The 15,250-nt window shown below is 42.5% G+C and overlaps 1 protein-coding gene across 1 annotated transcript in view; it reads left to right on the top strand.

The window, feature by feature from the left end:
- Positions 1–2,982: 2,982 nt before the first annotated feature.
- The window catches only part of LOC128666382 (prothrombin-like), a 111,750-nt gene continuing 99,482 nt past the window's right edge, over positions 2,983–15,250 (top strand). Inside the window, exon 1 of the mRNA XM_053720946.1 lies at positions 2,983–3,349. The gene's annotated coding sequence lies outside the window, so the exon portion shown is untranslated. The remainder of the gene's footprint in view (positions 3,350–15,250) is intronic.

Genomic DNA, 15,250 nt, shown 5'->3' with positions numbered 1-15,250 from the left:
TGAGAAATTAAAGAATTTAATTCAAGAATGCCCATTGCACAAGAAGCCTCACCCACTTAAGAAATGTCGTAGCTTTAGAGAAAAACCTTTGCAAGAACGCATAGAGCTTCTTAAAAATTATGGACTATGCTTCAGGTGCTGTGCTTCAACAGATCATCTTTCTAGAAACTGTAAAGCCAATATTAGATGTTCAGAATGCAATAGTGACAGACATGTGTTTGCTCTCCACCCAGAGTCTTCAAGTTCCCTTCCACTTGAAAGTATTGCCCCTACTGAAAAGCATGGCGGGGAGAAAGCAGAAGAGACAACAAACAAAACATCTGTTGCTTCAAAATGTACTGAAATATGCGGTGAAGGACTTAGTGGAAGGTCCTGCTCTAAAATATGTCTTGTTAAAGTGTATCCTAAGGGAGAGCCTGATAAATCAGTAAGAATGTATGCAATTCTGGATGATCAGAGCAATCAATCACTGGCTAGAACTGAATTCTTCAACATATTCAACGTAAATGGTAATCCTTCATCTTACACCCTTGGTACATGTGCAGGTCAGTTTGAAACAAAAGGAAGAAGAGCTAGTGATTTCATAATAGCTTCTATTACAGATGGTATACAGTTGCCTTTACCTACACTTATTGAATGCAATCAAATTCCAGATAACAGGGATGAGATTAATACGCCAGAAATAGCACATTACCATCCTCACATGAAACACATAGCTAGTTGCATACCAGCTCTAGAGAAGAATGCCCAGATATTGCTTTTACTTGGTAGAGACATTCTAAGAATACACAAGGTACGCCAGCAATGTAATGGACCTCATAATTCTCCATACGCTCAGAGACTTGACCTTGGCTGGGTAATAGTTGGAGATGCCTGTATAGCAAAAATCTACAGAACAGATATTACTAACTCCTTGAAAACTAATGTGTTAATTAATGGACGTCCATCTTACTTTGAGCCATGCCCAAATCACTACCATGTAAAGGAGAAACCTGGAATCTATGAACATTCATACTATGCCAGTCAAGATGATATAGTTACTCCCTTACCAGATGATGACAACATTGGAAGTACAGTGTTCCACACAACACAGCATGACAATAAAATAGCTCCTTCTATCGAAGATAAAGAATTTCTCAAGTTAATGGACAAAGAGTTTTACAAGGATGACTCAAACAGTTGGGTAGCCCCTCTGCCATTTCGCAATCCAAGACAAAGGTTACCCAACAACAGAGTTCAAGCACTCTCTAGACTTTCTTCCTTACAACGTACTCTAAAGAAAGATCCGAAGATAAAAGAACACTTTGTATCATTTATGCAGAAGATATTTGAAAATAAGCATGCAGAGCCAGCTCCTCCACTAAAAGAAGGTGAAGAATGTTGGTATCTTTCTTCATTTGGCGTCTATCATCCACGCAAACCAGGTCAAATAAGGGTTGTGTTTGATTCAAGTGCACAGTATGAAGGCATGTCACTCAATAGTGTTCTTCTTACTGGACCTAACCTTACTAACAGTCTCTTAGGAGTATTGATCAGGTTCAGGAAAGAACCTGTAGCATTCATGGCTGACATACAACAGATGTTCTATTGTTTCATTGTTAGAGAAGACAATAGGAATTACCTCAGGTTTTTGTGGCATCGCAACAATGATACTAGTGCTGAGATAATAGATTATCGCATGAGAGTGCATGTTTTCGGCAACAGTCCATCACCTGCAGTGGCAATATATGGACTAAGAAGAACAGCTCAAGAAGGTGAAATGGAATATGGAACAGATGCCAGACAATATGTAGAAAGAAACTTCTATGTGGATGATGGAAACAAGTCTGTACCGACAGATGAAGAAGCCATTGATCTGCTTAAAAGAACACAAAAGATGCTATCTGTAGCAAACCTAAGGCTTCATAAAATAGTCTCAAACAGCAGCAAGGTGTTGAAAGCCTTTCCTCCAGCAGACCATGCAACGGACCTCAAAGACTTAGATCTAGGTACAGATACACCACCTGTACAACGAAGTCTTGGTCTACATTGGAACATTTCAACTAATGAATTTGTTTTCAAAGTTTCTACTGATGAAAAGCCATACACTATAGGTGGTGTTTTATCAATTATTAACAGTCTTTATGACCCACTGGGGTTTGTAGCTCCAGTGACTATACAAGGAAAGTCTCTGCTTAGACAGCTTTCATCTGAGTCAAAATCCTGGGATACTTTACTACCTACAGAGAAACGTCAGATGTGGGAAAAGTGGACGGATTCTTTGAAGGCTCTTGAAAAGCTCTGTATTACACGTTGTTATGCTTCTACGTCTCTATCAACAACTACAGAAACTGAGATCTACATCTTCTCAGATGCATCTACAGAAGCTATTGCAGTTGTGGCCTACCAAAAAGTGACCGACATTGAAGAAAAACCACATGAAGGATTTATCAACAACCGAGTAGAACGCATCAGGAGATCTACAAAACCAGAGAAATGGTATTACGTACCTACTGACCAAAATACTGCAGATCTTGCAACCAGGTCATTAACTTCAGCACAATTCATGAAATTGTCATGGTTGACAGGACCCGCATTCTTGTTAAACGCTACAGATACAACATCAACCAGTACTACATTTCAGTTTGTGGGACCTGATAAAGAGAACCATCTTCAAGCTACTACACTTCTTACCAGTGTAGCTGGTCTTGGATTACAGAAGTTGTACTTCTTCTATTTCACATGGACTGTGATTATAAACATAGACACTGGTTGACAAAAGGATTACAATAGAGAGATGACTACAGGGGACAGTGCCAGCCCTGCTTCTCTTCAAGAATTATCATGCGAAAACAACATGGACATATGTTTGCAATTGCATTTTGTATGTTTTCTCTCTTTCTTTGTCTTGCAGATCTCATGGATAAAGAGACTTCAATCAACATTTTTATGTTTATTGTTTATTGTTTTATTTATATAGTGCTATCTACAGATACCAGACGGGGAGTGTTCTGTCCATATATTCATATGTACATCTTTAAATGCTATTTTAGTTCTTGTGCTCCCTCTAGTGTTATGTTTTATTATTGTATTCAATTTAATGTATATTCTCTGTTCTACCTCTGACCTTTTTGAGGTCACTTCCTGCCTCCATTTTGTTTCACTTGTGTGTGTAAATTAGTTTCACTTTCAATGTGTAAGTTTGCTAGAACTCTGCTAATAGCTTTGTAGAGGCAAATTCTTTTTACCTGGCAATTACCACTTCTGGAACCTCAGAATTCTTGTTTGCAACAATAAAGCTTGAAGGATTCATAAATCTCTGCTGTGGAATTTGTCTGAGTTAAGCTACTCTGCTGGATTCTACTAATCTGTAAGTTGGATTGCATGTTTAACTTTACATCATAAGGCAGTCATCTTGCAAATCAGTAAATGAAAACAGAATAGATATACAATCCAAAACTGTCAAGACTTTTCACTCTCTAATGAAAGAATTTAACTTAAAAAGAATACATTTTTTCGCTTATTTACAAGTGCGTCACTTTATCGATGCTAAAAAATGAATTGATTTAAATATAAATATCTCAGGGCTCTTAGAATTGAGTATTAATATCTATCAAGCTGGGAATTATTCAATTTCCTGTCTTTATAAGAATATAATTTCTACAGAAGCCCAGGGAAAAATTTCAGATTTGTATGTTAAGTGGAGCAGGGATATTAGAAATGTAACTTTTGATCGCTTTAAAAAAAGCTTCACATTAATTCTTGAATATACACGAGTGATTTCATTTAGAGAATCGCATATAAAACTACTAAATAGAGCCTACTTGACTCCATGGTGGATATCTAGATGGAAGAAACAAGAAATAGTGACGTGCTCAAGATGCAGCTCTCTTGAGGCAGATTTGATCCATGTTTTCCACTCATGTCCCAAGATTCAACAATACTGGTGTAAAGTTGTGTTCTGGCTCAATAAGTTCCTAAGATCCAAAGTCAAACTTTACGTAGAACAAATTATATTTTTGGTGACAGAAAAAGAAATGATTAATAAACAGCTAATTAATACAGCTATATTGGTGGCTAGGCAACTGATTCTATGTAACTGGAAGGATAAAAATGCGCCGAGTATTACAGCTTTTACTAGTAATATGCTAACTCAACTTATAGCAGACAGTAAAGACCCCATGATCTATTGTAATAACCATCTTAAATTATTCTTGGCTAAATGGGAAGCGGTTATAATTTATCAGAGAATTTACAAAGCCAGATCTTATCCCATCTACAGGATTCTATGCTATTTCAACAGTTAGTACTATCCGATAGGTACAGACATCTGGGAAGGAGGGTCAACTCTAGCAATATAAGCTAGATACTTGACTGGTTAGTGATGGGTGGGGTCTCAGAGTGGAGAGGGAACGCCGTTTTTGTGACCATCTTTTTTTCTTTTTCTTTTTGTTTGTTTGTTTGTTGTTATTTTGGTAATTGTGTTAATGTTAGTTCGTCTAACTTTGTTTAATCGAGATTCTCCTAATTAATTATACTACTAGTCTGGGTTAAATAACAAGGCAATATAAGAGTAAAAAAATTGTTATAACTGTATACGTTCATGGTATTACAATCAGCACGAATTTATGTATTGTTTGATGACAAGATTTAAAAATTAGGGGTTTCTTTTTTTCTTTTTTAATGTCTCCATAATCCTTTGATAGACTAAAGGTAATTACTGACACAGTGGTTTTAGATATGTCGGAATTTGTATAATGAATATTATTTTGTCTGTATAGCCCTGCGAGGCGTTGACATTTTTTATTTTTATTGTATCTATGTGTTCCAAGATTGTTAATGTGATGGAGATATTAACTCAAATAAAAAAAAAAAAAAAAAAAAAAAAAATAACACAGGGCAAAAGGGGCAGCTGCCCAGGGCCCAGTCTTTGTTGAGGGGCCAACGAGTCCTAAAAAAAAAAAAGGTTTTTGTTTGGTTCATACCAGACTGCTGATGTGACATGGGGAACACACACAGTCAGTCCTAATACTGTCCCAGTCAAAAGTTCTCTGCTTATATTTATTTGTGAGAAACTGTGCCAGACCGTGCCGTTGTCATGTGACATGCCAAGCTATTGCCCTGTGCTGTTTTAGATGTGCACTGTGTAGCACTGAATGCTAAGCCCTAACTCAGCATCCAGCCAATCCCATTACATCAGAAAAGGTCCTGCTGGGGTTACCACTGTTACCAGGTAACTGCTTTGATGGTGGGGATTGTTTCTGGGTAGGGCTGACTGTAGGCGCATGCAGCAGAAAGCACACACACACTGCTCTCTTTTGTCTTGAGGCTGTGTGACTTGTCTCACGCTGTATCCATGCAGCCTTGGGCAGACAGCATCCAGTTTGCTGTTCCCCTTAGCCCTCTTCTTTCTGCTGTGGCCCTAAGATCAACTAACTGAAGTTTGTTAGGGGAACAGTGCTTTGTAGAAAGGTGTCAGTGAGAAGAATAAGTGAGTGCACACATACCCCTCCCCATGCAGCATTGTCTAGTACAGGGTGAGAGAGAACTTGTTCCTAGCAAAGAAGGGACATGTGCTGCTGTGGCTGATGTATAGTGTCATGCTGATACATCACACATTAATATAAGGTTTATTTTTATAGTTTTTGTTTTCTCTCTGTCTCAGATTTTATAGCTTCCCATAGTAGTTCTGCTGTTCCAGTCAGTAAACTTATATTTGTCTGCACCTCCATGCTTCCTCCTCAGTCTTTACCTTGCTTTGCTCCTGTTGGCTGCCCAAAATCTCTTTAACCAGCTAACCTCACACCAGAATCACATTCAAAAGCATATTAAATGAACCCACAGTGGAGGAATTTATATATTTCACATTTTGCAATTTTTTTTTTTTTTTTTTTTTTTAAATATTAGCCCAGCAGTGGATGATCCACTGCTGGGCTAATCATTAAAAATTTTTTTATAAAATAAATTGATTTAGTTGTTTTTTGGGATATTGGGGTGGAGAGCGAAATTGCATGTGGTGGGGGCCCAAGAACATTTTTGCCCAGGGTCCAGTCAATATTAAAGATGGCCCTGGTCACTAGCACTCTCCCACCTTGAGGGAGATCTGGGGGCTCCCACCCACTCCTACCCCGGCGATCATGCCTGTAGAGTGACAGGCATCGCCGGGGCCTCCCATTTTGCCGTGGTGACGTCACGCGCAATAACATGATGACGTCACCGTGCAACTTTATACTTAACAATGTTAAGTATAGGAGCAGGGGGCATGCTGCTTAGAAGCCTGTATCTCAGGCATCTAAGCAGCTACAGACCCCCAAGACCCACCATTGGAAAGGTAATCGCCAAAAAAAAAATAAAAAAAAAATCTTAGCACACAGGTGGGAAAGTGCTTAGCACTCAAAGGGTTAAATGTTATAAAGTATATTAATATATCAATGTTGGTTGTGCAAAGCTGGGGAATGGGTATTAAAGGCATTATCTATCTTTTAAAACAATAACAATTTTAGTGTAGACTGTCCCTTTAAAGAACAAATCAGGCTGGCATGCAGGGGCTGCTCTATTTGTGGTCCCAGTCCAGCCCTGGACACACTGATCAGATGCAAATGTTTTTTGTGGGTTTTTTTTTACTGTGGATGGTGGTGGTGTTTTTTTGTTTTTTTTTAACTTCCTTAGCTGCAGGGGAAACAGGCATATCTGCAGTCTTTGGGTACATAAGTGCATTATAATATTAAGCCATAAACCCCTTTGTCACCAGAGAGGCCTGCAACTCATTCCATAGCAGCTAGATAGACCAGCTACAGGGATATGTTGGTGTGTTTTATTTATATATATATATATAATGATGATCAGTTGTAATACACAAGAAACACTAATAAAGTAGTATAATAGTACTGGGCTAGTGAAATCTGTATTCTAAGATACAGGGTGAGGAAAAAAAACATCAGCAGTGAGCTAGTTGCAGTACAGGCAGCCCCGGATGTAATGAATTGGAAGGAGGGGCTTTTGACCCCATGGCAGGCCAGAAGCAGGGATAGGTAGTTGTAGTTTGGGGGTGGAGCCTTGGCAGGGTAAGCTTGGTGAGGCAGGAAGTCAGGTTCATCTTACTTCCGGACCGATTAGGAGCAGGAGCAGCTAGCGCGGTACCGGTATGGAGAACCTGACGGAGCTTTTGGCGGCGGCGGCGGCTCTTTCAAAAGAGCGTGGTCCGGGTTGGTTGCTGGACCAGCTTAAAGAGGCCGGTGCCCTTCCAGTAGCGGGCACTGGTGCTGGGCAGAAGGAGAGGCCGGTGAGGAGATCCAAGGCCCCGGTTCGGCTGAGCCCTGAGGTAACAGCTCGCAGGTCACGTGGGGCCCAGGGTGGGGGCCCTCGAAGGGCAGCTGGCCGGCCAAGGAAGGCACTTTCAAAGTCGGGTGTGGATTCAGGACGTGTGGTTGGTGGTGAGTTGGTGGATAAAGACGGTGCGGCAAGGACAGGACCTGTGACGTCATCGCTTATGGCGGATGGCGGACAGGCGAATGCTGTGCAGCCAGGAGGGTCTGGCGCTCATACTTTGGCGGCATCAGCCATTCAGGGTCAGGGTAAGGCTCCTTGTTAGCAGGGATAGTTCTCATTAGGGGTAATTAGTTTGGCCCTGGTTCAGGAGTGTGGCGGTAGCCATTTTGTTGAGGGGAGGCCTGTGGCGTTTGCGCGCGCTTTTCTTGAGGTGGGGGTTTAGCTTTTATGTGAGGTTGGATAGGGGTGTATTTTATATGTTTCTTTGTGTATTTGTCTCTTATTTTAAATATGTTTAGTGTATTTTTGGTTTTGTTTTAGGGCTATATTTATTTGTCATGAGCCTTTTCTTTATTTCATTAATCTCTCTCCTTAATGTTCAATTCTTCCTTTGTTCTATTGCCTTTTTTCCTGTTTGTTTCGCTTCATTTTAATATTTATTAAAAGAAAGGGTTATGCTTTTATTTTGTTTTTGTGTTTGCTGTAATTTTTTCTTTGTCCAGCAGGTGTCGCTCCTGTATTAGGAATGCTTGTTTTTATTCATTTGTGTAACTTTTCTTTCCTTGTCTTTTTAGGTTGCTGTTTTTCCCTTGGTTTGTTTTCACTTCTTTTAAAATTTTATGGGGTTCTATGGTTTGTCGTTGTTTTATGTTGTTTTACAGGTTTATTTATATTTGCCTGCCCCCCCCCCCCTTTTTCTTCTTTAGGCTCAGTTTTATCTTATATGTTTATTTCATATCATTTTGGTTTCCTTTTCAGACTGTTTGTAGTGTCTTATGTATATTCCCTGGCCTCCTCATTTCACTTGACCTAAGTCATTTAAAAAAAAAAAAAAAAATTAAATAAATAAAAATAAAATAAATGAGTCATTTTATTGTGTTTTCTCCCCCCCCTTGCCCCCTTTCTCTACCTCCCCCCCTCTCCTTCTCCCTTTCTCTACCTCCCCCCCCCCCCCTCTCCTTCTCCCTTTTCTCTCCCTCCCCCCTCCTGTTGTTGTGGGTGGGGAGGGGGGTTGTTTGTTGTGTTTTTTGTGCTAATAATTTCTTTTCTTAGTAGTGGAGCCTGTGATTGCTATTAGTGGTCCGTTGGTGGCTGAAGATGGGCTGACCCGTCGCGGCAGTGTCAGGGAGCACGACGGCGACTCCATCAACTTGGAGCACGTTTTAAGCGACTTTGAAGAGGAGGATCCGGGCGAGGGCCCATCATCTGGAGTTACGGCAGCTGGCCAGGTAGGAGAGTTGGATACTTTGGCGCAGCTTTTACGTTGTTTATCACCGCATTTGACCAGGCATGGGGGGCAGCTGGGTGTTTCGGCCGCTACTGGCCGGGAGACGCCGGCAGGTGGGCTAGGCTGCAGAAGGCAGGTGGTGCTAGCATCTAATCTGTCGTTTCAGGAGGATGGGATCAGCCGGGCAGCAGCTCCATCACGGGATGCTGGTTACAGGCGGGGTAGGTCTCGTTCGCCGCTGCCTAGAAGAAGAAAGGACGCAGAGGCACGTTCATCGCCTACATGGGCTGGCTTGGACAGATCACCTCGAGACAGGAGCAGAGAACGGAGGCGGCGTGCCGATACCAGGAGGAGGTCGTCTTCAAGAAGGAGGCGTTCGGTTGGCAGAGACGATCGCCGTCGTACGGCCAGGCCTAGGGGGTTGACTCCAGTGGTATCTACGGCTGCTGCTTCAGGACCTGTGACAGCGCCTTGCAAAGAAGGTGAGGTGCAGGGTGTGGGGACGCCCATTGGGCCGGGTGGGGGTATGGTTAAACAGCAAACTTTATTGCAAGGTTTGAAAGACTTGATTGCGAGTGTGGAGAAGAGTGATTTTCGTTCGGTGGTCAAGGAGCCGGGGGAGCTTGGGCCTCTCCGGCCTTGGGTGAGGTAGAGTCGCAGCCAAGAGTTTTGTTGACGGCGGGCTCGTCGGGTGGTACTCCTGCCGTTGGGTCGGTTAGTGTAGTGGGTGGACTCAAGGTCTCTGAGGAGGCTTTTCAGCGTCCTTGCCTTTGTTCTATTGGCCCTTTGGGGTTACACTTGCAATCGAAAGTGAAGGAAAAGATCTGGAAACGGGAGTTCTTGGAAATCTTTTCCCTGCTCCAGGTTGATCAGTTTGTAGACTTTAAGGATGACCCAAAAGGGGATTTGGGTAAAAAAGAGGAGGATGAGAGAAAAAAGAGATATCGGAGGTTGCCAAAAACATTGAGTAATTGGTCCAGGTCTTTTTGTATTTTGGCCAGTGTCACTACGGAGAGGTTCCCGGAGCAGGGTTCGGCTCTCTTTTGTTATCACGATGAGATTTCCTCTGCATACCGTACGTATGGCGGGTTAGCATGGTGGCGTTATGACGAACAGTTTCGTCAGTGGCTGGCCGTGCGGCCCGCAATGCGTTGGGATGATAGAGATATGGGTATCTGGCTTGAAATCATGACCCCCTTACGGTCGGGGCAGTCCTTTCGAGTTGGGGGGGCCGCCATTGCCGGCGGCGCTGGTGCCAATACCGCTGTCTCCGGTAGGAAGGGGTTGTGCTTCCAAATCTAACGAGAGTCAATGCCGATTTGGTCTCTCATGTAAATACAAACACGAGTGTTCAGGGTGTGGTGGAGTGCACTCCTACACCAAATGTTTTAAGAGAGGGCGGGCGGGCGGGCGCACGCACGCCCAGGTGAAATGGCTATACAGAGCCAAGACACCAGTGAACATAGAAAAGATGGTGCCTTGGCTAAGGCAATACGCTAAGGTTCGGGGTAAGGCAGGTGCGGCTGAGCTGTTGCTTACTGGTTTTAGCTCGGGTTTTTGGATACCTTTTTTGCCGGGGGAGGGCCAACTTTTCCTGGGTAACTTGAAATCAGCCAGGGCTCACCCTGAAATTATTTGTGATAAATTGGCTAAGGAGGTGTCTTTGGGCCGCATGGCGGGTCCTTTTACTGATTTGCCCATGCCTGATTTGCGGATTTCTCCTTTAGGAGTTGTGCCCAAAAAAGGTCAGGGCCAGTTCCGGATGATTCACCACTTGTCCTACCCGAAGGGATCATCTGTGAATGATGGCATCGGCCCTGAATTGTCAGCGGTCTCCTATGCTTCTTTTGACTCAGCGGTTTGTTTGGTCCGGAATGCCGGCAAGGGGGCGCTTTTAGCAAAGGTCGACGTAGAGTCAGCTTTCCGTTTGTTACCTGTCTACCCTAAGTGTCATCACTTGTTGGGTTGCACCTTTGATGATGCCTTTTTTGTTGACCTTTGCTTACCAATGGGATGCTCTATTTCCTGCTCCTATTTTGAATCCTTTAGTTGCTTTATTGAATGGGTGGTTAAGCGTTTATCAGGCTTAAAATCGATTGTTCATTACTTGGACGATTTTCTATTTGTTGGCCCTCCTCAGTCTGAGATATGCGGTCGGTTGTTGTCAACCTTTATGCATGTTGCGAGGGATTTTGGTATCCCTATAGCTTCCGAGAAGTCAGAAGGCCCGACGTCGGTCCTGTGCTTCTTAGGGATCCAGATTGATTCAGATTCAATGGAGTGTAGCCTACCTAGGGATAAAGTAGTTGATTTAGTCCAAGTCTTACAGATGGCTGTTGGTTGTAATAAACTGACGTTGCGTGAGATGCAGTCCATTGTAGGTAAACTGAATTTTGCGTGCAGAATTATCCCTGTCGGTCGGGTTTTTTGCAGGCGGTTGTCTCTGGCGACTGCTGGGGCGACAGAGCCTTACCATCACATTCGAGTGACTAGTTTGATCAGGGAAGACCTGAAGGTGTGGCTCATTTTTCTGCTGGAGTACAATGGCAAGTCTATCATTCAGAAGGTAGTGTCGGGATCTGAGTTGAACCTTTTCACTGACGCTTCCGGCTCATATGGTTTTGGAGCCTATTTGGGTGGTAGATGGTGCGCTGATGTGTGGCCCGAGGCGTGGATCAAGGCTGGTCTAAATAAAAATTTGGTTTTCTTGGAATTGTTCCCTTTGTTAGTGTCATTAAAATTGTGGGCACCAGTGTTGAGAGACAAGAAGGTGATCTTCCATTCGGATAATATGGGGGTAGTTATGTCCGTTAACAATTTGTCAGCCTCCTCCCCTCCTGTGGTTTCTTTATTACGCCTGTTTGTTTTGGAGTGTCTGAACGTGTGTTTTAGGGCTGTACATGTCCCTGGTGCATCTAATGACATTGCTGATGCTCTCTCACGTTTACAGTGGGACCGTTTCCGGGCTCTGGCCCCAGAAGCTGCTATGGAAGGGGATCGCTGTCCGGCGGGTTTGTGGAAGGCGGTATTCCCAGGCTGATGAATTTGGTGAGGTCGGCTTTAGCCAAGAGTACTTGGAGGGCATATGGACAGGTATGGGGTGAGTGGCAATTCTTCTTGGAAGCAGGTGGGTATTCCTTTTCGGAAGTTGAGTGGTCCCGGGCCCTGGTTGAGTGGATGGGGGGTTGGAGCGAGTCCCGGTTTTCAAAAGCAGTCGTTCGGAGGCGTTTAGCGGCTTTGGCTTTTCTGTGTCAGTTATTGGGCTTCCAGGATATCACAAAATTGTTTGTGGTTAGGATGGTTGGACGTGGTTTGTGTAGGGGCCCTTCGGTTGTGGACAGTAGGCGACCAGTAATTTTTTCTGTCTTACAAAAGGTAGTAGAGGTTCTACCCTCGGTCTGCGCGGATTCGTTCGAAGTGGCTTTGCTCCGTGCGGCTTTTGTGTTAGCCTTTTTTGCAGCCTTTCGGGTCTCTGAAGTCGTTGCTCCTAATAGATTGGACAGGGGTGGGATCCAAGTGGGTGATGTGGTTTCCGACGGCCGGCAAATTGTCATCTGGCTCAGGCGGTCAAAGACAGATCAGATGGGAAGAGGCCGTTTAATATGGCTGCAGTGTATTGGGGGCCTTTGCTGCCCAGTCGGGGCTGTGGGGGAATTTTTGCAGATTAGACCAGCTGGTGATGGTCCGTTATTGATTCATGCTGGGGGTTTGTCATTATCGAAATTCCAGTTTGTGGTGGTGTTCCGAAAGGCTTTGACATTAGTGGGTTTCCCTGCCGGAGAATTTAGTTCCCATTCATTTCGTATTGGTGCTGCTACTGAGGCGAGAATGTTAGGAATGAGTGATGAAAGGATACAAGGAATTGGGAGGTGGTCATCAGGAAGGTTTAAGTCTTATGTGCGCCAGTACTTAGCTCTATAAGTTGTGTTTTATTTTAGGTCCAGTTGAGTGTTGGTTTATTGGCCACTCTTACATCTACTGGGCACGACGGGCCGCTGCAGCGAAGAACGATGGTTGCCAGCTGGGTTTGCCTGCGGAGGAGGTGGTGTTGAGGTGGTTTGGGGTTAGGGGTTTGAAGTGGGACCAGGTATTGTTGCAAGTAGTCGATTATTCCAGGTTGTTTCGTCCTCCAGGTATTCTGGTAATCCATGCTGGAGGTAACGATTTAGGTTACACGGCACAGAGAGATCTGGTGTCAAAGATGAAAAGGGATTTGTTGGGTTTGTGGGAATTATTTCCTCAGATGTTGGTTGTTTGGTCAGAACTGGAGCCTAGGGTGGTGTGGAAGGCAGCTTGGGATAGTAAGCGGTTGGATACATCTAGGAGGAAGATTAACAGGGTGTTGAGTAGTTTTGTTAGGCAAAGGGGGGGAGTGTCTATACGGCACGTCGAGTTTGAGGGTGAAGCGGGTAGATGTTTTTTCTTGGGTGATGGGGTTCACCTTAATGATATAGGTATGCAGCTTTTCAATTTCAATTTGAAAGAAGGGGTTGAAAAGGCCTTGAGTTTTTGGCGGGGCTCGGACAGTGTCCGTGCCAGTGGCAGTGTTTTTGATGTTTAGAACTTTAAGATTTAATATGGGTACCTCCTGTGGTTTCAGGAGAGGTTAGCAATATGTTGACTTGATAAAGTTTACAAGAGTTATTGAGCCCCTACGGGGCAAGCACTAATGTTTGTTACTTGGTAACCAATACGGTTTCAAGTGTTTAATTGTTATTTATCTATTACATGTTTATAATAAATAGGCTGCGGCCTTTTCAACCCCAAGTGATTGTGTTAGTCTTTTATTTAAAGGGGGGTTTTTTGGTTTTAGGGTTAAGAGGGCCTAATTATGGGGTCACAGACCTACTCAGCAGAGGGCCCTGGTGTAAAACAGTTTTTGGCTTCCCCCCTGAATATAACTCTACACGTGCTTCTCTGTATAAGATTGTGAGTATACATCCACACTGATAATGAGCATTGTAAGAATTGGCCTCATATTCCAAAAATAGGAATAAATAATAATGTCCTCCTGAGTATCTATACAATCAATAGGTTTTAGCCAACGCCTTGGTTATCTCATAGAAGCCTAAAATCATGGTGCCATATTCAGGAAGCAATACAAAAGACACTAAATTGGCTAAGATATGCAAATGCTAATTCGATTTTATAGTCCAAAATTACAAAACAATACTGGAGCATCCTCATTTAAAGGGACAGTCTAGTATAAATTTAACTTTCATTATTCAGATACGACTTTTAATTTTAATCAACTTTCCAATTTACTTTTATCATCAAATGTGCTTTTTTCTCTTGGTATTCTTGGTTTAAACTAAACCTAGGTAGGCTCATATGCTAATTTCTAAGCCTTTGAGGGCTGCCTCTTATCACATGCTTTTTAATTCTCTTTTCAACACAAAGAGACAGAAAGTACACGTGGGCCATATAGATAACACTGTGTTCAGGCACAGGGGGTTATTTAAGATTTAGCACAAAACAATGCTAAATTTTAGTACAATAGATAATAAACAGTCACAGTCATGTGATCAGGGGGCTGGAAGAAGGTTCCTAGATACAAGGTAATCACAGAGGTAAAAAGTATATAAATATAACTGTGTTGGTTATGCAAAACTGGGAAATGGGTAATAAAGGGATTATCTATATTTTAAAACAATAACAATTATATGGTAGACTCTCCCTTTAAAATGCATGAGTTGCAGGGAATCTTTGATTAGGTCAAAGCAATTGGAGACAGCTGCTAAATGTTTAGTAAATTGTTTAAAAATGTCCCAATGTCTCCAGTGTTTGACCCACCCAAATTTAGTATAAAAATCCTACCTTAATTCAGTAAAGCCAGCAGTCTTTTGGGGAGCAGTCAGAGTGTGAGTTCCCTAAATCTTCAGCTTCATCAGAGTGGTAACTATACTGGTATATTTCTTTGTCTAATAACTTGTAATAATTTATTATTTATTTCCACAGATTGTTTACAATAATATTGATGTTTATTTCCCTAGAAGGATTTATTATTCAGAAATCACTGACCTATTCTTTTTGGGTCATTATTTTTTTATATTATTTTGACTTAAAGGGATAGTTTAGTAAAAATTGAACTATCATGTTTCAGATAGAGCAGGCAATTGTAAGCAGCTTTCTAATTTACTCCTATTATCAATATTTATTCATTCTCTTTGTATCTTTATTTTGAAAAAGCAAATGTAAGGAGCTGGCCCATTTTTGGTTTAGCACCTGGTTGCTCTTGCTGATTGGTGTTTAAATGTAGCCACCAATCAGCAAGCGCTACCCAGGTACTGAACCAAAATGGGCTGGATCCTTTGCTTACATTGATAATAGGAGTGTTTAAAATTTCATGCTCTATCTGAATCATAAGTTTAATTTTGACTACACTGTTCCTTTAACATTTGTGTTCTATGCTCCATCAAACACTGGGGGAGACATTACTTGTGGTCATTGCTGTTACTAATGTAAAGGAGGCTGTATTATTGGGGGATAAAAGCTATAGCCCTCTTTTTCATTGCTAGGAGTGTCTGGTTTTTTATAATTCATTTTTTTTGTGTG

Source organism: Bombina bombina, chromosome 7 (assembly GCF_027579735.1).
Source record: "Bombina bombina isolate aBomBom1 chromosome 7, aBomBom1.pri, whole genome shotgun sequence".
NCBI classification, from domain to species: Eukaryota; Metazoa; Chordata; class Amphibia; order Anura; family Bombinatoridae; genus Bombina; species Bombina bombina.
This window is presented reverse-complemented; position numbering and strand designations above follow the sequence as displayed.